Source organism: Sander lucioperca, chromosome 21, assembly GCF_008315115.2.
Source record: "Sander lucioperca isolate FBNREF2018 chromosome 21, SLUC_FBN_1.2, whole genome shotgun sequence".
Classification (NCBI taxonomy): Eukaryota; Metazoa; Chordata; class Actinopteri; order Perciformes; family Percidae; genus Sander; species Sander lucioperca.
Genome location: NC_050193.1, coordinates 7,113,908 through 7,135,367, shown reverse-complemented (window position 1 = coordinate 7,135,367; position 21,460 = coordinate 7,113,908). Strand labels below are relative to the sequence as shown.

General features: G+C 43.8%; 1 protein-coding gene across 3 annotated transcripts in view; it reads right to left on the bottom strand.

The window, feature by feature from the left end:
• Window positions 1-21,460, bottom strand: part of adgrl1a (adhesion G protein-coupled receptor L1a) — a 102,034-nt gene that overhangs the window by 67,186 nt on the left and 13,388 nt on the right. Inside the window, exon 2 of one of the 3 annotated variants that reach the window (XM_035997092.1) lies at window positions 13,702-13,750. The exons of the other annotated variants lie outside the window; for them this stretch is intronic. The gene's annotated coding sequence lies outside the window, so the exon portion shown is untranslated. The remainder of the gene's footprint in view (window positions 1-13,701; window positions 13,751-21,460) is intronic. 3 annotated transcript variants of the gene reach the window in all.

Here is a 21,460-nt window from a genome sequence, read left to right as displayed (position 1 = left end):
AACTCTGAGCCAATCAAGGGGGTGCTTGCAGGCATTCCACCAGCTGCTGTCAGCCAATGGGAAAGGAGCTTTGGTGGCTCAGTTGAGATCAGATGTGAGTTGTTGCTCTTATCCCATTGAAAAGAAAAGTAAATTATTCAGTTGACACTCTTTTGCTGCAAATTCCCCATAAACTAGAACAGCCGTTTTTGCTGTGTGGAGATGAATCGAAGAAAACAAAGAATTAAAATGCAAATAGATATTTACTGACAGCAGCACTCAGTCATAAATTGAAACACCCTTAAAGATAACTAAACACATGCAAATGAGCTGATTAGCTAAATATGCAAATTGATGACTTATTTGCATTTATGTTAATTGACATGGTGGTTTACTGTAGATTAATTATATATATTATACATTAAGGATAGAATAATCTATAGCAATGGATAAAAATAAAATGATAAGGATAACAATTAGTTGCTGTAAGTATGTGTCTTTCTCTCCCATTGATCTAACATATGGCACTGACCCAAATAACAAATTGAAGAAATCTTCTTCTAATGAAGAGTAGAGCTTCTCTGAATATCCACGTCAGAGCAGAACTCTGGCTCTACATACAAAGGGATGGGTGTGGGGGGAGCACTACTAGCTGTAAGCTCTGTATGGTTCTCACTCTTTTACTGTCTCTTATCCCCTCTGTCTCTTGGCCCTCTGACCTGTGCAGATCTCACGTTCCTGACTCCTCTCTCAGCAAGCAGCCGATCGATAGATGGATCTGACTTTACCCTGACTCAATAACCCCTCATGCACATCCTCTTCCTCTGAGGGGTGAGTGTACATGTGTGTGTTTGAGTGTGTGTGTGTGTGTGTGTGTGTGTGTGTGTGTGTGTGTGTGTGTGTATGTGTGTGTGCCAGTAGAGGAAGGGTTTGGGTCTGCATGTGCAAGTTTGTGCTTGCAAGGCATGGTTTGGGGATTTTTGGCAGAGCTGCGCATGTATGTGTGTCTGTGTCTGCCAGCTCCAGTCTTTCACCCCAGGGCATAGAAGTCACGGCAGTGAGAAAACAGATTGATTTTATCCCCTCCCACGCACAAACAATTAACTACACAGCGCTCAATTAGACACATGCTGGAGACGCCTTCAGACAAGCCTTTGCCTTGACCTGGGATCTGTTTTCTGCAAACCAACCCATAGTACTTCTTTACCCCCGCCCCAACGAAGCATGAGAGGAGTGAGACTGGTGGGAGCCAGTGAGACGATAGTAAGAAGGTGTTTATGTGCCCTGCTCAGGCAAAATGAGCTCTTCCTGTTGTTTACGGCATCTTCCTTAGATTATGTGTCCCAGCACAAAATGAGCCAAGATTATCTTTAATGATGTCGACGGTGTGCAGTTTCATTATCGCCAGTGTTCACACACTGCTCCACAGCTTGTGCTGCTAGCTGAGTAAGCAGAGTTAGGATGCTAATTTAAAGGCAGGGGAATTCCAGTGGAGCGTGGAACCCTCTGTATCAGCCGCCCCATGTCCACCTTGGGGACCCATATCCGCGTAACACATGTTGATCATCCAGTAAAGGCCAAACAAGGTTGTCATCCCTCCGTCAGCTTTCTGTCAATTTTCATTTTTCCATGTGAAACACTCCAGTGAGCATGTCTTTGTCTGTATCTCTCTCCCTTTTCTTGAGCCAAGACATTTGTCAGAATTTCAACAGTGTCCTCCTACTGCTTCAGTAAACCAGGCTCTGTTTGTTGACTGCCTTAAAAATAGATGTCTACTGTCTATGCTTATTCAAGGAAATAAAATGCAACTGCTTTTTACCATCCATAATTCTTATCCTACAGTCAGTCTGATTAATTCAACAGTGAGTGTTAATTAATTACACATCTTTCATTCCATTTTCACCTTTCCTTTTTGAACATTCTGTAATTAACAACTGATTCTCACAATTCTAATGAATTAGTGAATTTGGAACAAATGCACTCAATGAATGACTAATCCTGCGTACAAATAGATGTCAATTGAAATAAGTATTTCGGAATTAAAAGTAGGAAAAACAGGTCATAAGCACATCAAAATTGAGCTGTGACAATTATTTCCACAGATGCTGGCGTTGACGTTAATTGTGATCCACTGCTGCATGGCCAAGTCATTCTAAGGCTTTAAGTGTGTCATTCATAACACGGGCTAAGGGAGATAATAGAATGTGAGAGTGTGTATGTGTGTGTGTATGTGTGTGTGTGTTTATGAAAGAGAGAGGAGAAAGCAAATGAGAGAGAAAGAGAAAGAAACTGAGAATTCATAGAAGTACAAGCTCCAGTGAGTGTTAACATTTTTAATTATCTCACTGTCACGTCTGGAGGCTAAGAAGATAACACCTGAAGTCACCAGGGCGGCAGAGCAGGCATAAGCACATACAGAGTATACACACGCTCGCACACAAACATTCCCACAAGCTCACACACCTCCCACCTCCTGAACCTTCATGCTAGGCTCTCAGATTTGTCTCTCTCTGCATGATTGCCTCCACCTCTCCCTCTTCTTTTTCTATTTCCCTAATTTCATTCTTTTTGTTGCACTCACACTCTCTGTGTGAAGTGTATGTGAGGTCCGGCTTGTGGGCTCTCCCCTGTTTACTTACGTAAGTGCTGATGTCAAGACGCTGTGCTTGTCTCACCCCTGCTGCCCTTATATATGCAGGCAAGGCCAGCAAATACGTTGCGTGTTCCCACTGATGTGTATCCTTGTCATGCCTATTGAATATGGCTTATGGCCTGTGTTTGATATGAAATCCCATGCTGAGAGGGCTAGCTGGTTGCTACACTGATCAGATAAGCACCAGATGGAAGGAGGGTGGATTTAACTGGTTTTAGTTATCACAACAGTCCGACCCACTTCTTCTAACCATGCTACTGTACATCCCAACTGAGGGATGAGCAGTCCATCCCTCCACCCCCTTCCTCTATCCATGCTACTGTACATCTGAGGGATTTGCATTATTACTGTAGGCTAGTTTGCTAGTTATAGCCTAAGACATAGGCCACAGTATTGCACTGCATTACTACTAGGGCTATACCTGCTTTATTCTACAACTCGCTTAAGGGCTGATTAAATATTCACAGACCTAAGTGTTACAGCAATATCTGGCACTGTGAAGCTTTTTAAGGTCAACTTTCACTGAGACTCTCTCTTGTCACTCTGTCTTGATTCCCCTCTGATGCCCTGCAGAGGGCCCTTCGGTAGTGACAGCCATTCTCCTGAGACTTCCTTCCTTTCCCAGCCACCCGCCACCCCTCTGGTCTGCTAACAGCAAGAGGTGTGAAAGCTGGGAACATTTCCATTGTAGGTCCGGGTCAGGGGGACTCACTGGGTGCTAGAGATCTGGCTTGTGCTCTTTGAGACTGTTTATTTTATTATTATTATATTATATTATATTATTATTACATATAATTACAGGGGGCATTCGCACGGAAGAGAGCCTTGAAATATTAATCACATTAGAATTATTTGGAGCTGTCAATCACACCATGATACAGTATATTGGCCTCGTGCCCTAACTGCGAGGGCTCCAGTGTTACTGCCATCATCTAGTGAAACAACGACAGAAATGATAAAAGACATCTACAGTTTATACACTAAAAGCAAATATATGTGTACTAGACTGCTCGGCCATGAATAAAGAAGGAGTTTGTGTACAGGCCAACAATTCCTTCTTGTCAGTAAAGAAGCACAAACACAACGCTTACCACATTTGCAGGGACACAAATCACAACAGCCTGGTTTCAGCGACCCAGCATCCTGGTCAGCGGCACAGTTCGCCCCCTCACGCCTCATCATCCAATCCGCTGACGCTTGCATAGCTATGGCCTGATAGTCTGCTCTGTGGCCCAACTAGCAAGCTCACCAGCACAGGGGTCCAATGTGATTCATGGCATTTACCTCTCCAAGCTCCCATGGAACCCAGTGCTCTATTGCTGTGACATCACAGCCAGGGCCCTGATTGGTCACCAGATGGCTGTCCTAATTGGATTCTGGCCCAAACTGTGCGGGCTGAATCACTGGCTTAGTGCTGCTCTGGATACTGATCCAGCCCACCTGCGCTGCCCAGCAAACACACACATACACACAGATAGCCCACACTTGCAGACGTGGACATGAGCACATAAGCAAAGACGCATTCACAGAACAAGTATCAATGACATTCAATTAAACATGTTCATTCATAAAAATAAGTCACTTAACTGCCAACAACTTTAACTGCCAACAACTACACCTTCCTCCTCTTAATCTGTCTTTACCCTTTATGTCTTGTCAATTGATTTTAAAGCACCCCTTTTTGAAGATTACGGCCCTTTAAAATCTAAGTGCCCTTGTTTAACTTAGCTTAAACGACTCTCCCTCTTTGCTTCGTGGGTTAGGCCCCATTTCAACATTTCTGAGCACTGTCCTGGGAGACATAAAGTGAATGAGAAAGCAAGGGCATTTAAAGAGAGAGAGAGAGAGAGAGAGAGAGAGAGAGAGAGAGAGAGAGAGAGAGTTTTGCTGTGCTATGTGTCAGTCTTTGAGTGTATCAAGGCTTTTACGCATATCTACTTTCGTTCACTGTCTCTGTTCAGCTACGTGAAGCAATAAGTAGTCCTTAAGTGCACGCATTCTCTTTTAAATACACTACAAATGGATGTTAGCTTCTATTTGAGCCTTGAGAGGCACTCCTGAAGCTTTCCTGATTGAGGCACGAAACCAGAGCACTCCTCTATTCCCTCCCCTTCCTGCAGCGTGCCTCTCTAAAGAAACCCCTGGCACACACATCCACACCAAACACAGTTCCCTGAGGAGAGCTGCAGGGATACTACATTGTCCGTCAGTAAAATCAGACCTCCACTCCATTTTTGGTGACTCCCAGAGCTGCACAACACCTTTAAAAGAATCGCATCACTGTTGCCATTTATTTCAGTCCTGCAAAATCCTCATCAGAATTCTTCCTCTATTGTTTCTCGCTCTCTCCCGTTTCCTGTTGTATCGGCAGGCTGATCAAACACTTGCATCTGCAGCTTTTGCAATCCCCCCAGAAGCGAAAGAGAGAGCTGCAAAAACCTCTCATAAGCCCAAAGGAAACCGAAGCACAACATTTGGCAGTAGGACAAACCCCCTGGTGCACCTGTGCCTGTTCAGGCAGATCAGTATTTAGCTGGGGCCGCCTGCTGCCCCGGGGACAATGAGAGGGGCTGGACGGATGGATGGAGGATTTGAGAAGAGGACTTGGACACCGTTCCCCATCCTGTGTGCCAGCATTACGGGTCGAGTGGACCAAATGTCTACTCACTGGCACTAACACACAGCTGTTTGGTGATCTGCCCTTGGGCCAGCCACACACAGACACACATGTGAAGAGGAACGCATTCAACATCTTGTCCAACATGGCCATCTCCTCTTTTTCTTTAGACTATTAAAGAAGAAAATGGAAAATGGAGGGTGTATAGGGATGGATGGGATTGAAATTATGGCAACAGTTAACAAGCTCTTGAACAGACAGTGTTTGATTTGAAATAGCAATAAGCAGGAAGATTACAGTAGAAAGAAACTGTAAGTACCACAATGTGTTTTGCAACTGTACCTCCATCTACGCCGCCTTGCTTTGCATTTTAATGCATGCTGGCTAAGCTTCAGGCCTGTCTCACACTCTTTCCCCAAGGTCGTCATTACAACAGAACAAGCTTCTCTCTAAATTCAGAAAGAAACCGTCCTTCCAGGTGCCAAACCCTCCCTCACCCCTCCCTTCTAATATTTAAGAAAGCTGTTGATCACACCTGTTCCCGCTACTTACTTGGATGTGGGAATTACGATGAAGGGAATGGCACTGAATGTGTTATCTGCTTAGGAGCTGTGACGCTGCGTTTCTATGGCAACACTCCGACCGGTGTTACAGTCACTTTGCTGTCTTTTCTTTCACTGCCAGCTACTCTCCGAGACAGTCTGGGTCATGTAAAAAGGGCCAACAGGAGTGGACTCAGGAAAGGGAGCAAGGAAAAGAGGGCAGGCGCAAGTATGCACCTGATATTGTTTAGTCTATTTTCCCTTGATGTTTTCATTCTCTCTCTGAACATAGCTATTAAGGCTAACATGAAGAATGGATGTTCCCGTGCTGTTCAATAACCATGTTTAGAGCTTGTAATTTACAAAGGAAGACTTAATCCATTCTCCTATTGACTAAGAGCTATGTTTAACTAATTATGCACAAAACAGACATTCATCAGAGTAGCATTTGTTTGTGCCTATGTTTCCACTTAAATAAATGAACATAGGAGCCTGTGGTGAGGCAGTAACACCTTCCCCTGGGAGCTTGTTGTCCTGCAGTGACGTCGATCTGCATGGTGACAAACTGTTGTTCCGATTGATACGGCGCATTATTGATAATTCGTTGATAATCAATCCCTCCTTCTTGCCTGTATCATTATTGCAACGAGTGACATTAATGAGCTATGGTGTTCTCATTATCCCAGCCTATATATACTCTCACTCTCTCACCTTGTATGAGAGTATTTTGCACTCACACATACTGTATGCTCTCAGGCACACAGAGGGAGTGACAATACCTAATGTGTCATTTACTTAATTAGATCATGACATGTGCAAGAAATCAAATTCCTGTCACACACACACACACACACACACACACACACACACACACACACACACACACACACACACACACACACACACACACACACAATTGCTCAAAAGGCAGAAATCTTGCCATGGAGTCTGTAGCAGAATGATAAACTGGACCTCAGTCCACACAGGGGAGAGACGAAGAATGTGAGCAGAAGGAGAGGCAAGATGAGAGTGGAGGCTAGAGAATAAAAAACCAGTGGAGATGTACACTAGCCATATCACTCTCTCCTTCTTTCCCTCAGGCTCTGGAGCTTTGCTGGAGAGAGGAGGAGAAGGTGTGTGAGTCAATGAGAGTCAGGGACAAGAGACTGACCGAACTCTGAGGCTACAAAGGGCTAAGGGGGAGTGCAGTAAAAAGGCAAAGCTAGGCACAGACGACCACCTTACTAACTCCTTTTCGCTTATAAGTCAACCACCACTTAGGGCTGGGCAATATATCGATATTATATTGATATCGTGATACAAGATTGGATATTGTCTTAGATTTTGGATATCATTATATCGTAATATGGTATGTAAGTAAGTAAGTAAGTGTTGTCTTTTCCTGTTTTTAAAGGCTGCATTACAGTAAAGTGATGTAATTTTCTGAATTCACCAGACTATTCTAGCTGTTTAATTTGCCTTTACCCACTTAGTCATTAGATCCACATTACATATGAGTATTTGTCAAAAATCTCATTGTGAAAATATTTTGTGAAAGCACCAATAGTCAACTCTACAGTATTGATATCAATGTGTTTTGTCCAAAATATCGTGATATTTAATTTTTTCCATAGCGCCCAGCTCTACCACCACTTCATACAAACACATACATAGCCATACTGAGGGCGTAAAAAAGACAGTAATGGAGACATGAGGAAAAAAGACGAAAGAGACAGCAGCGCAGTGGGGAGCCTGATGGGAAAAGACAAAGAGGAGGGGAGAGAGGGAGGGATGAGGAGGGAGATTGAGCACATAAAAGAGTTGTAATTTGCCTAACGAAAGAAGAAAGTGACAGATAGTAGAAAATGAGTTTGTTGAAGGGAGGAGAAAATGACGGGCTAGGGAGCGTGTTGGTGGGTTAGAAAAGGTTAAAGAAGAAACAAAGCACAGATGAAAATGGGATAAGGTCAGGGATGCAAAAGAAAGTGAGAACAGTGTGTGAATGTGAGAGATGTTAGGGCTGGGAGGAAACTCAAAAGGACATAACCAGGGGGATAGAAAGATGGCAACGCAGAGTGAAAGGGGAGCTGATGAAGATGGAGGAGGGACGGGGTGGTGGAGGGTGGTCTTTAATCAAAATGTTTTTCAATTAATTTTACAATTAGGGCGCTGCTCGTTAGCTTTGGCACACACAAGAGATGACATTGCTAGCAGTGCTATGCGTGTCATTAATATAATGATGACAGATTGGCGCTCCTGTGGGACTGCCTCTGCTCCGTGACAGCTGGGCCCTCCAAACAATGTCACCTGACCGGCTTGCCATCACCTAACCTCATTCAACATGGCTGCCAATGGTACAGGGGACATGGCCAGTACACAACAGCTACTGCACACCCACGTGGCTCTGCCAGGAAGGGCAGTGACACAGACAGAGAAGCTCCTTTCCTCTTTTCCTTCTCCCTCCCTCCGTCATTCATACAAGGACATACAACCAAACAAACAGTGAAAGGAAATAAACTCCCACCCTTTTACAAAAAAGCCCAAGGTGCACTTGTGTAACGGTATCCTACTGTATATTGTCTCACAGACAATCACTTGAGGGGCAGAGCACGCACACACACATCCACATACCACACACTCTGCTGGAGCCTGACTTTCTTATACACTGTTGTCATGGCAACCCCATTAAGGGAGGATACTCAGGCTGCAACTCTGGTGAAATCAGCCCGTCTCTCTTCTACCTCTCTCTCGCTCTCTCTCTCTTTCTTTCTTACACACACACACACACACACACACCTTCCTTTTCTTTCACTGCCAGCCATTTCTATATGTCTCCCTCCATTACTTTCTCTTCCTCGCCCATTGTCCTTCTCCTCCTATCCTTGTATCACCCTTGGCGCACCTCTCTGCCCGTCTCTCTCCATTACTGTGCTACCTTTTCATCTTCTCACCTCCTGCCTCCCACTTCCCAGGCAAACATAAATATGTCATTTCACTCCTCAAACCCTCATCGTGTTTATATCTCTGACTTCTGTTTGGTCTCTCCACCCACACATTCTGAGGAGCTCTCTGTCTGTCTGTCTGTCTGTCTGTCTGTCTGTCTGTCTTACTGCCTGTCTCTCTTTCTGTCTCTCTCTCATCTATCCTTAGAGACACAGAATACATTTGTGATTGAGGCTGCACCTCTCTTCTTGTGCCCTCTCCAATTAAATGGGAGATTTACAGGGGAATCAGTCAGAGGGCAGCCTTGGAGGACAGCTTTAATAAGGGCTCCGTGTTGCACCACTCTCTTTTTCATGCTCTCTCTCTTCCTCTCTCTTATGGAAGATGGCTTGCCATTTAGCAGGTGCAAGGACAGGAGACAGGAGAAACAAGTTACGTGATAACCCTCCCTGACAGGTATTAAACAGTGGCCCAGATGTTAAAAGCCAGCCAACCAACAATGATCAATGCCAAATTGCAGGTGCCCCAACACAGTTAAAATAATCACATAAAAGCAAGCTCTAGAACTTAACTGCTAAGCCAGATATTATTCAAGCTCATGCCTTGAGACTCAGCTGCCACATTAGTTCCAGCAGCCATTCCATCCATCTTGTAGCTCACTAGCAGTTGGTGGGCCCACTGTGTAGCTTCACAACTTCATGGTATTTATGGCTAGCCTTAACAAATAATGGCTTGGTTGTTTAGAAACCATGCCAGTTTAGAAAAGATTGCTACAGAACCGTCACCATCCTCCAATGCCTTTGTACTTATCTCTGTTAGTGCACGTCCCTATGGGCCACCTGTTTGCCACAAGCCAGATCATCAAGTCTCAATCCCCACCCATCCTGATCCACTCAAACCCACTTGATGAGCTAGATAACACAGTATGGTGGAGAGCACACACAGGATGCCCCCCTGAGAAATAATCTGGAGATACAATGAGCGAATACGAAGGATAAGCAGCAGGGCCCAGGGCCAGCAGGCGGCATGCATGATGAGAAGCTAAGGAGAATAAAAGAAATAGGGACAGAGATGGAAAGAAAAAGAGAATTTGGGACAAGATATGGGAACGAGTAAAATAAGTGGAGGTGGCTGAATGAATGGGAGATTGTGAGGGAAAGGTAGAACAAGTGTGTGTGTGTGTGTGTGTGTGTGTGTGTGTGTGTGTGTGTGTGTGTGTGTGTGTGTGTGTGTGTGTGTGTGTGTGGGTAGTCTTCATTAAAGGAGGCAGAATGGAGAGAGCAAGAGAGAAGGGATGTAAGATGGAGTGAGTAGATGGTAAGATGTGAGGGGATGAGAATGTAGAGGAAGGGAAGAGCGGGCATTGAGACAGATGCATCTGCTGCTGCGCCACATGGATGTTTATCCAGCTTGTAGCTTCCTGGGAGACACATAGTAGAAGTTCTCTCCCCGGAAGCTACCTCTCACATCACTCTGTAGGCCTGCGTGTTTGTGTGTGCAGAGAAGTCCAGTAACATGTCCATGCTTAATAGTCTTTGCATGTATTACACACTGGACAAGTATGTGCGCCTGTGGTGTGGTATGCTTGGCCTTTCTAAGTATAGCATCTGTGTCTTTTTTGCATGTGTGCTAGTTTGCTCTTCCCCTGCTCCGGCAAGGGTTTCAGTGTAGTGTAAAGCGGCACGACCCCTTTAGCAGGCTGGTGGTTGTGCTCAGCCCAGGGTGAGGGGGAGGGTTGGAAGTGGTTGGTGGCAAAGAGAAAGGATGAGTGTTTATATTTAGCTCCATGCACAATCAGTTGGGAGGCCAGAGTGAAGATTCAAAGCCCTGCTTAATACTTATCGTACATATACTGAGTACTGTTAATACACACTGACCGCAGAGTAGTTGACTCGGAGCACAGAACCATGTTCAGGCTAGGAGCAGCAACGGCCTGAGAATTGCCTCTCAAAATGGAGAGGCTGCAGCTCTCTGCTGTGTTGCAGCGTGGCTGTTATGAATATTTGAAGGAGCCATATCGCTAGGCTCCTGGTTGTTGCTCGAGGGGGGAAACATGGGCGCGGGCAGAGAGTGGTTGGCAGTGCAGAGAGGCTGGGATGGAGGGGGGTGGTGGGCAGTGGCGGAGGCAGCGGCCCATCCTGAGGCTGGCAGCAGGCAGCTCAGTGAATGAAAGCAGGGCAGGTCATGTGTGGGTGGGGAGGCGGGACTCTCCTGCTGCTGAGACAGATGCCACGGTTGTTAGGCTTAATTTCTTCTGCCAAGCACCACCCAGCACTGGCCAAAAACAAACTCAAATGTTTGTGGCCAGTGTGTGTGTGTGTGTGTGTGTGTGTGTGTCAATAGAGAGAAAGAGCACTGTTTAATTCAGTATCAGGCTCTACCAGGAGCACACACAAGCAGAGCAGCAATCGTTTACTGTTCAATCCTGTCCACCTTCCATCTCCTCTGTTCTCTGAGTGTCTTTCTCAGTCCTATCTCTATTTTTCACTATCCATCTTCCTGACTCTTTCTAGTCTGTATTTCTCTCTCTCTCTCTCTCTCTCTCTCTCTCTCTATCTTTACTTCATCTTCTCTCTGCAGCAAAGCTGGCTTCACTGCAGTGAAAAGGGAACAGAGAGACTAAGAGAAAGAGAAGTGAGAGATGAAGAAAGAGCAGTGTGGTATTTGGCTCAGTGTTGCATTAATGGCTCTGGTTGATCTGATCTGAGCAGATTACAGGAATACCATACTCACAAATCACCGTTCTGCCTCTTGAGCCTCACACCCTGTCACTCGCATGCAAACGCTAACTCTCTGTCACACACAGACACACACACACAAACCCACACCATACCCTGAGCCGACACCCACACCTGTGGCCTGTCTAGCCATTCTGTAGTCGCTGCTCTTCATACCCAACATTACATACAGTACTACTGCAACACTTGCGCGCACACATTCACCACACCGCTGCCAAGCCCTTCCTTGACAAGAGGCATCACCCATGCAGCAAGACATAATTACCGCTCAACTACTAATTAGTCAAGTTAATACAGCAGCAAAAAAGACAGGTTCTAAAAGCTGAATGCATTCCAATTTACCCCAATAATGTGTTCATTATAAGTGAACACATTTCTTCTCCTCCAAATGCTCTGTTGCCTTTTCTTTCTCTTCACTCCTCTCCTGACTTCTCTCAGCCCAGCTGGGTTGGAGGCTGTCGGAGTGGGGGCTGGGCGGCAGCCTGTGCCAAGGCCTGCGCGACATGTTTTGACTCTTTACTTAGACATTAATTCAAGTATTGATCATGTTTGTGTTAAGAGTGAGGAAAGAGAGCAGGGAAGTCAGAAAAACACCAAACGGAATTCATCAAAAACAACACCACCATTGCCATTCAGAAAAAAATGCTGCGCGTACACACACACACACACACACACACACACACACACACACACTGGACAAGATATATAGTTAAACTAGCATCACAGCAGCCCCATCGCATCTTACTGACAAACACACACACACTGACACACACATTCATTTCATCTGCAGCACAGCAGTTCTTTGGATGCCGATCCATAAACATTGATTCACACTTCAACAGCACTTATTCATTTATCTATTTACTCATTCAATCGCTTATACATTTCACATCAAAGAAGTGCAATCTGCTAAGGCTGAAGTCTGGTAATTGACTCATGTAGGAATTTATTTTTTCTTTACTCGCTGGACACAAAAACGAGAACAAGGTTTCTATTGTTTGTTATGGCTGTGGTGCTCCTGTGTATTCTTCCATCAATCAAAAGAACATAACTTTTAAAATGCACTCTCCATCTCCTGCTGTATGATGGACTGAGGCATCTGTCCACTGACATCTTATATTCCTAACTGTAAGTTGTCAATGTTTGACTTTCTCAAATAAAACTGAGCCAATCTGCAGCACAATTGCATTACACAGCTTTGAAAAACAGCAAAACAACTGTTGCACATGTGCAGCATCACATTACAAATGCTACACTTGCTATTGTGCAGCACACAGCAGTAATCTCTCTCTCTCTCTCTCTCTCTCACTCACTCACTCACTCTCTCACTCACACACACACACACACACACACACACACACACACACACACACACACACACACACACACACACAATGGTGAAAGATCTACCAAAGAGCGTCATGGTGTCTGGGTGGTAGACAGGCTTCGGAGACAACAACGGTGAAAATTAAATTCCATTTAAGGCTAATCCCATTTGCAACCTCTGCTGAGTCTCACTGCTATTGTGACATTCAAGGAAATCTGTCTCAACTGTTCCATTGCGGGAATTGGTGGTGAAACACGATGCAGCATAAATAATGGAGCTTGATCGCCAAGAGACAGGCCCTGAAGAAGACTACGACAGGGTCAGACAAGCATGCTGCGGCCAAGGGTGGTGGAGAGGACATGAGACAGAGCCATGCTGGACAAGACGGTACAGTAAGAAAGACAGGCGAGCAGAATAAATTAAGGCTGGGAGAGAAGAGGGGACGGTAAACAATGTGTGTGCATTTATGCCATGCTAATTGTTTTGACATTTCACAGGCAGTAATATTTTGCTGCTGTCGTTACTGACAGAGACAAGGTGAGAAAGAGGGAAGAATTTGAGTGTAGCACAGGCTGCAGGACAGACAATAGCCTCGTCCCAGATGTCCCTACATCAACACGCCGCCAGTCTCACACACATAAGCAAACGTATACACACACTTCTTGGCGTTGAAAGTGAATTGGTCATTGGCATCTCAAGGAAAAGAGAGTAAGAATAAATTATCTTGCAGCTCTCCAGTAACAGCTCCTCTCTAATCGAGCAACGGCATCGCTTACTGTTCCTCTCCCTATGAGAGTAAATATACTCATCTACTACACGAAAAAAAATGGTACCTGAGTATAATGTGCCAAGAAGGTTGGGATTATTATTTAATAGATTTAAATCTGAACTAAAATACAAACCTTAATTCTGGCACCCTACTGATGACGAGGCAAGGATAGAGGACCCTCCCTGAAAAATAAAACAGAGCAATCCCTCTTGCTATAATTACACAGAACATGAAATGAGGTGTTCAATTGTAGCTACATTTATGCGCCAAAGAGACTGCAGAGATGCTCATCTCCTGGGCTCATCGAAAATTATGTAGAACCGATAGGAGACTGACACATAGAGATAGATGCACAAACACTATCCACCTACTTTCCAAATTTGCATTCATTTCACATCCAACTCGAAATTCACATCCAATTTTACAGTCAGTTCACGTCCAAGCTGGCACTCAAATTCAGCCACTTGTGCATGCAGCCTGTAAACGCGGGTCAGTGTGGTTAAAGCTGACACTTTCTGTCAACACACCCATCACTAACCCCCATTACTCGCTCACTTAGTCTCTCCCATTGTGCCTCACTCATTCACTTGTTGGTTGTTGGTGCACGTGAACGCACGCGGACACGTGCACCAACGCCCCCGCAATCTGCACAAACATACACAAACACACAGTCATCACCCACTCGTTTGTTCAGCAATTTGTTCATTTGCTCAGGCCGTCACTTGATCACAATATTCTCACCTACTCATTCGACATTCTTTCATTGTCCCTGCCAATTGTGCCCTCATCTGGTCCCAATCTCTGCCACCACTCCTTAGTCACATGCTTGCTCTTGCTGTCACCCTCACTCCTTCTACTTCTCACCCATTGTTCCCAGTCACACACTTTCTCTCGCTTTCCCTTTCTCTCTCGCTATATCTGTCACACACTGCACATCCAGTCAGTCCCTCCCCTTCATTAACCCCATGGATGACACAGTCCCTCACCTTGCCTCACTGTTCATCCTTCATAACTCTCTCCGGGTAAGACTGCTGTCTCCCTCTCTGTATAGATTGCCTCCACCCATTCCAATAAAAGATTTAAGAGCTCCTTTAAGTGCTAATCAGGTTGTCATCCGTGCAGCCAAAATCAGAGGCTTGATAAATAAAGGCTTGTCTCTGTTGGCTAGCGGCTCACTGTGTTTAAATAGGTGACACCAGAGTGCATTCTGAGCACACCGGATCGATGCCAGAACCCCTGGGGTCCCCTGAAATGGTGAACAGAGACAAAGCTTAGCGCTCAATAATAACGCAGGGATAGGCAGCTTGCTCCCTATTTTCAGAGGAACTCTCCCTGGGCTTGTCCTCCACTCCCCTCACTCTTTTTTTCTCACTTTCTCTCATTGCGACAGACCTTTTCAACTCACCAGTTGGCAGAATTGCATAAACATGCAGACTCAAAACCTTAATTTTTACATTACACAGAAGGTTAAGCTGTTGCGCTGAGGGAAGTGCATTAAAAATACCAACAGACACAACAAGCACTCCTATCTCCAATCTCCAACCAGCACACTCTCTGCTGTCCAATCATCCCATCACATCCCACTACGGCCAATTTACCGCTATGCCCAATCTCTTCTCCCCAGTCAAACTGTTCGCCATCACTCCAAATAGCATATCACCAGCCATCGCAGTCACCCGCCACGCTGTATCACTAAAACTCCCGCCCTCGTCCAATACATCCAGCACCAAGCATGGCTCGACAGACTTGTTATCACTGACCCATGCCTAGACAGTACTACAACACAATGCTCCTCATTAACTCTCCTTAGGTCCCTACCTCATCTCACCTTGCGTCCACTTACATTCCCTCCCATGAAAGCACTACACCCTGCAATGGCAATATAAAAAGTCCACCTCTCCCCTGGTGGTTCTTTTCCCTCACTTTGATTTTCTGTCCATCAAGGGGGCGTGGATTAGCGGTCTCTTGTTTATCTGCTCGTCAGTTTTATCTATCTATCACTAAGCCATCCGCTGTGCTGCAGCGGCCTCAGCACTGCATTAATCCCCTATCAGCCAGCCAGCCAGCCATCCATCACCCCGCTGTCTATCACGTCAGATCCATCATCCGCCCATCTGTCCCACACTGCCCATGCTTGGAGATGATCTCCTCGGAAAGCCAACCGGCGAGTCGCAGAGGGTTGAGGGGACAGCGGGGCAGGAGGAAATTAGAGGGAAATGCAAAAACAGAAGATGGGGGTGAGGAAGAGAACATTATTCTATGCCCTTCCTTTCCTTTCCCTTTCTCAGTCTGCATCCTGCTGAAAGCCTTCTCTTCATGTCACTACATGATTATTAGCTGTTGTGTTTGTTTCCTTGTAATTTGTTTGTTTTCCTCGCCTGCTAATTCTAGCCAGTGGGAGAAGTGCCAGTAGAGGAAGAGATAGCTGCTGGGGACGGGGGTCATAAATCCCATAAAACCCCGATGTAGTGAGAAACCCTGGACCCTCCTTCTCCAGCACGTCAGAGCAAGGAAGGGATATTGTCTAAAGCCTCCAGCTTTAAAGCAGCTCAATAACTGGGTTCATCAGGGGTCATTTGTATTTCCATCCATATCTGCTACCATCGGAAGGTGTGTGAGCAGGAGAGGAGGTGAGTGTAGGGCAAATGTTAGTACACTCGCAGAGGAAGGGGAGTCCACACAGATGCATGTAAGTGCAGCGTACAGGGGCTAGAGAGTGTAAACAGGTATATATTAGGAGAATCAGTAAGCACATAGATATTTAGGTCTGTAAACTGCAAATGGTAGGTGAGCAAATAGGTATGTATGTGGGCTGAAGCACCGTAATTATTTGACAAATAGAGTCTGTGAGGGCAGAATAAATTGATATAGGATAACGGAAAGAGCGCAAAAATAAGGTTAATGTAGATACTTTCAGACTGTTTTCAGACTGAAAAAACAACCGGGTTTATGGAAAGATGAAGTTTAATATGCAGTCTAGCAGCTTTGCAGAGAAAAGTAGTAGATCTGTGTTAAACAGTTTGTTTAAATAAACGCTATAACCTGTTTACTGTGAATAACCAGCTCAAGGCGATTGTACGATTATGATTTGCAGTAACTCGATTTGCTTGGTTGCTGGCGTGTACATGATTTGTTTGATGCAAAGTAGCCGAGCATAACATCTTTTTAGCACCACAAGGAAAACGGATGGTAATATGTGTCTATGTTTTATTGTGATGATGAATTTACAGAACCCTGTAACACAGGCTCTGTCGCTTGCAGAGGTAGATGGAACATGAAAGCCACTTTGCTGTTGCCCTAAATTTTCCTTTGTTTTTCTTTGTTTTCCACCACTAGCCATGCTGCTGTTTGTACAGAAACACCACTTTGCATCGAATCAAAACAGCGAAAGAAATCAGAATGGAGGTGTATGCCAGAATACAGCAACAGATTGATTACCTTTTCTTCAAATCTGGCTTTAATTCAACTAAAATATTCCAGTTAACATGTTTACATGACAGTTGCAATCATTTGAGTATTGCTTTAATGTGGTTATAATGAAGTTACTTCCTCTCTAGGCGTAAAGTAGTTTTGTAGTATAAAAGAAATGATGTGAAAATGCTGCACAGAACTGAATGTTAAGGTTCCTTTGTGTGTCTTGGTAGGGCTTGGTAAGGCAAGTAAGGGATCTCAGGCATCCACATTCTACACAGTATATATTTTTTTAGCATTGTTACACAAATCTTTTTGAAAACCACAGACAATACAAAACTTAATGAATTACACTCAATGATATTTCGGTTACACTTTACTTGAAGGTATCTACATAAGAGTGACATGACACTGTCATTAACTTGTCATAAACATTATAAACAAGTCATAAACGTTTATGACATAACGCTTCTTTTAGTAAGTGTCATTCGGTTTTGTCATGGCGAGTTATGGTTAGGGTTAGAGTTAGTGTTAGGGTTCATGTGTTCATGACAGTGTCATGTCACTCTTATGTAGATACCTCCAAGTAAAGTGTCCATCCTATTTGCCTGTAAACCCAAGGATCATTCCTTGCGTATCTTCAGTTGTTCATCTTATCTATATACACTGTAATATAATGTGCAACAGAAATGCCAGTATAATAGAGTGCTGCCCTTTGCATTTATTTAAACTTGTATGGTAATTATGACCTGAGCTGCGGTCATATACAGGTAATTAAATAAACACAGAGTAGGAGTTAAATTTTTCTGCTGTATTACATGGCTGAGTTTAGCCTCCAGTAACAGGCTACCATACTATCTGCAATAGCTTTCAGGATCTAAAATATATACAATAGCATACAGTATGATGATGCTACTGTAGACTTACATGCCACACCTCAGAAAGTCATCTTTTTCTTTGCTGATGATCTCTCAAATCCAGTCCAGTCTTCTTTTTTTTTTTACCCCTGTGCCCTAAATATCCTTGTAGGACTGGATTGCACATTATCTTGTGAATAGAACTAACTCTATGAATGTGTGCAGCCCGAGATTCTCTTCTATGTAATATATATCAACATCGGTGGTCCTCCATTACACATGGAATAGGAGAAAAGAGATGTGTGAAGCTCCTGCTTTTATCCATAATGAGCCTAAAACAACATCTTCAAACAAATGTTCTTCTTCCACATGCAGCCGAATCAAATGAGACAGCTGTCAGAAAGCATTCATATCCATCCTGAGTTAGCTCTAATTGGAGAACTACTCTCCCTCCTCTGGCCCTATATGACAGATACTGCTCAATCACCACACCGGTGCTGAACACTGCTCCAACCCTACAATACACTGCCTGCAATTACAGCACATACTGCTGTAAAACAACGATAACTCACACACTGCACACATCTAAGCACAGTACTCATACATGCATATACTGTATGTTTGTGTTAGGTGTGTGTGCTTAAAACACCAATAAACGTGTGTGTGTGTGTGTGTGTGTGTGTGTGTGTGTGTGTGTGTGTGTGTGTGTGTGTGTTTGTGTGTGCATGCCTGTCACATGTGCATTAATGCTGAACAAGCATGTGCTGAGCATTTTATAACATACAGTAGCAGCATGCTTTTGCATGTATAGAAACGGGTAAAAGGAAATAAGTTGTAAATGCTGCTATCCCAATACAAGGGTGAAGCCTGCAGTCCATAACAGATGCAATTACCAGTTCTGCAAATATACACAGAGAGAAGGAGAGACACACAAACGTAAACACTTGCACAGCCTCATAAACACATACCTACATTATTTCGAACACACTGAATTAATCAGCTCTTAGACAAATAGCTGAATAAATACTGTGGATAACCAGATCAATATTGTACACTCAATTCATCTGAGTTCACAGAGATGTCAAATTCTGCATAGTTCCATAGCACACTGATTAAACTGGCACCACATTAATTCAGTAAATCAATAAAACCAATTTTTTTCAAATAAATCAAGTCGCATGGACAGTTTGAGCCAATTGGAGGGCAGGAACACATTAACATTCTCTTGCTACAACTGCATATCTATGTCATGCAGGCAGCACACTGATTTGCTATGTGGATTCCACAATTTGTGAAATGAAAATGATTAATCCACGAAACAATAACCAGGGTGCCAAGAAGGCACATGGTAATTCTATAATGATCAAAGACTCAATTAAATCCTTTTCCATTCTGTTCCCTAAATGCCTCATGTCTGTGGCTGCAGAGCAAAGTGTGTGTGTGTGTGTGTGTGTGTGTGTGTGGTGTGTGTGTGTGTGTGTGTGTGTGTGTGTGTCTGTGTGTGTGTGTGTGTGTGTGTGTGTGTGTGTGTGTGTGTGTGTGTGTGTGTCTGTGTGTGTGTGTGTGTGTGTGTGTGTGTGTGTGTGTGTGTGTGTGTGTGTGTGTGTGTGTGTGTGTGTGTGTGTGTGTGTGTGTGTGTGTGTGTGTGGTGTGTGTGTCTGTGTCTGTGTTTTTGTGCTGTCTTGCAGCTATGAAGTGACCAGAGGTTAAGCTGTGGTGTCTTTTGTGGTCAGATGACATATGACGGGTGGTTCATGTTCATACTCTAATAGCACTACAGGATAGGAGCACAAGTTGTGTGATAGTAATCGGTATTAGATTATAAGCGCATTCATATCCTGACAGACAAGCCATTGTATTTTATTAAAAATATGTCATTCACCATCCACCATGTAGCTTACATGGTGCCCACCATTTTTGTTGTGCTTGTTTTAAATTAAAGTAGCAAAGCATTCAGTTGCTAAAAATGATGCACTGCACTGTAGTTCGTTAGAAACAAATGAACAAAAAAACTCACAGATTTGCTGAGCATTCATGGTCATTTTTAGCAGCATCTTACTTCACAGTGATACAGTTAAATCCACACCTGGATGCTAGTTGTTGACCATTGTGCAACTTCACTGGAAAACACATGGGTTTATTTCCTGAATGACATGGAACATTACAACCTCAATACTATCTTTGTAATGTAAAGAAAAAATCTGACACCACAATTCATTTGCTGCCTGTGTCTCCAGAGCTTGCCAGCACTGCCTGTCTCTGCAGCACGGTTAGAGTAAAGCTTTGTTTATACTCGCGCTTGACACCGTGGTGCGGGCCTCCGTAGATGGTGGGCTAAGAACACGCACGGAGACGTTTATGCTCAACGCATTGTTCGTTGCATTATTCTCCGAAACGCCAGGGGGCATACAAACAAAATAATAAGTGAATAGGCAAGAAGTAGTAGAGGTAAATAAGAGAGCGGAAGTAAAGGAAAGCAGACTGCCTGACAACAGTAGTAAACACATCTAGGATAAACAGTGTTGGGCAATGTCAAGGGTAGATGTAGATGAGTAGTCGTGAGCAGGTGTAAACACTCAGGATGAGTCGGAGATGAAGTTGACAAGATGGGATTTTTATTGTTTACCCCAATTAAGGCCAAATGAGGCAAATCGTGAAATAAAAATTAACAAAACAATTAAAGAAAACAGAAAAATATATACTTTCAAGGAAATAATAAATTGACTTGGGAGTCAAAACAATAAGATAATATAAATATTCAACTGTTCACTAATTAGACCTTAACTCAAGTCATCACTCTGAGGATATGCAACAGACTTACGTCCTACTCCCTCAGGTGTTCCAACAGCTCTCTCGAGCAAATACTACTGCCACTCTATATAGCCTGAAGCCCCACACCTCAAATTGGAACATACCAACATAATACAATGCAGGGGTGGCTCAGGTGAATAGACAGAAACGGCTACATACAGCCAGAATTAATATATCTAAAAAGCTAGACATTTACAGCATATCATTTATATGATTCACATTCAAATTAGACAAAGCCCCAAGACATCTTGATGGCTACAAAATGTAATACTTAAAATGCCGGTTAACTTCCTGGTACCCCGGAAGTCATAGACCCATTTAAACCCGAGGATTGCGGCAAACTTTCCTTTAGAACAAAGAGAGCACATGCTGGTAAGACCAATCCTGTTACCCTCTGTTAGCTTTTAAACTCAATAAACGACACTAGTTAACAAAGGAACAAGTGTTGTGTGATTATTGTAACTGAACATGTTTGTGAAATAAACTGTAGGGTTTTAAACAATAGAAAATTATGTATTGATGGATGTTGCTATAGCATTTAAATCACTGCAGTATTAGATGTTAAATGTTAAATGTGTACACAAGAAAGCTACAGGATAACTGAGGAATTTGATAAATGACTAGGTTTACAGATTATTTGACAACAGTGTGTGGTAATTAACAGAACATATGAACACGCTAAATAAACCTATACAGGCAACATTTACATTCAGTCTCTGAGAGAAAAATAGGTAGCGCATCGCTAGCGTGACGGCAGCCATGCGCCCCGTCACAGGCAAGTTACTTCCAAAAATGTAATACATTATAGATTAC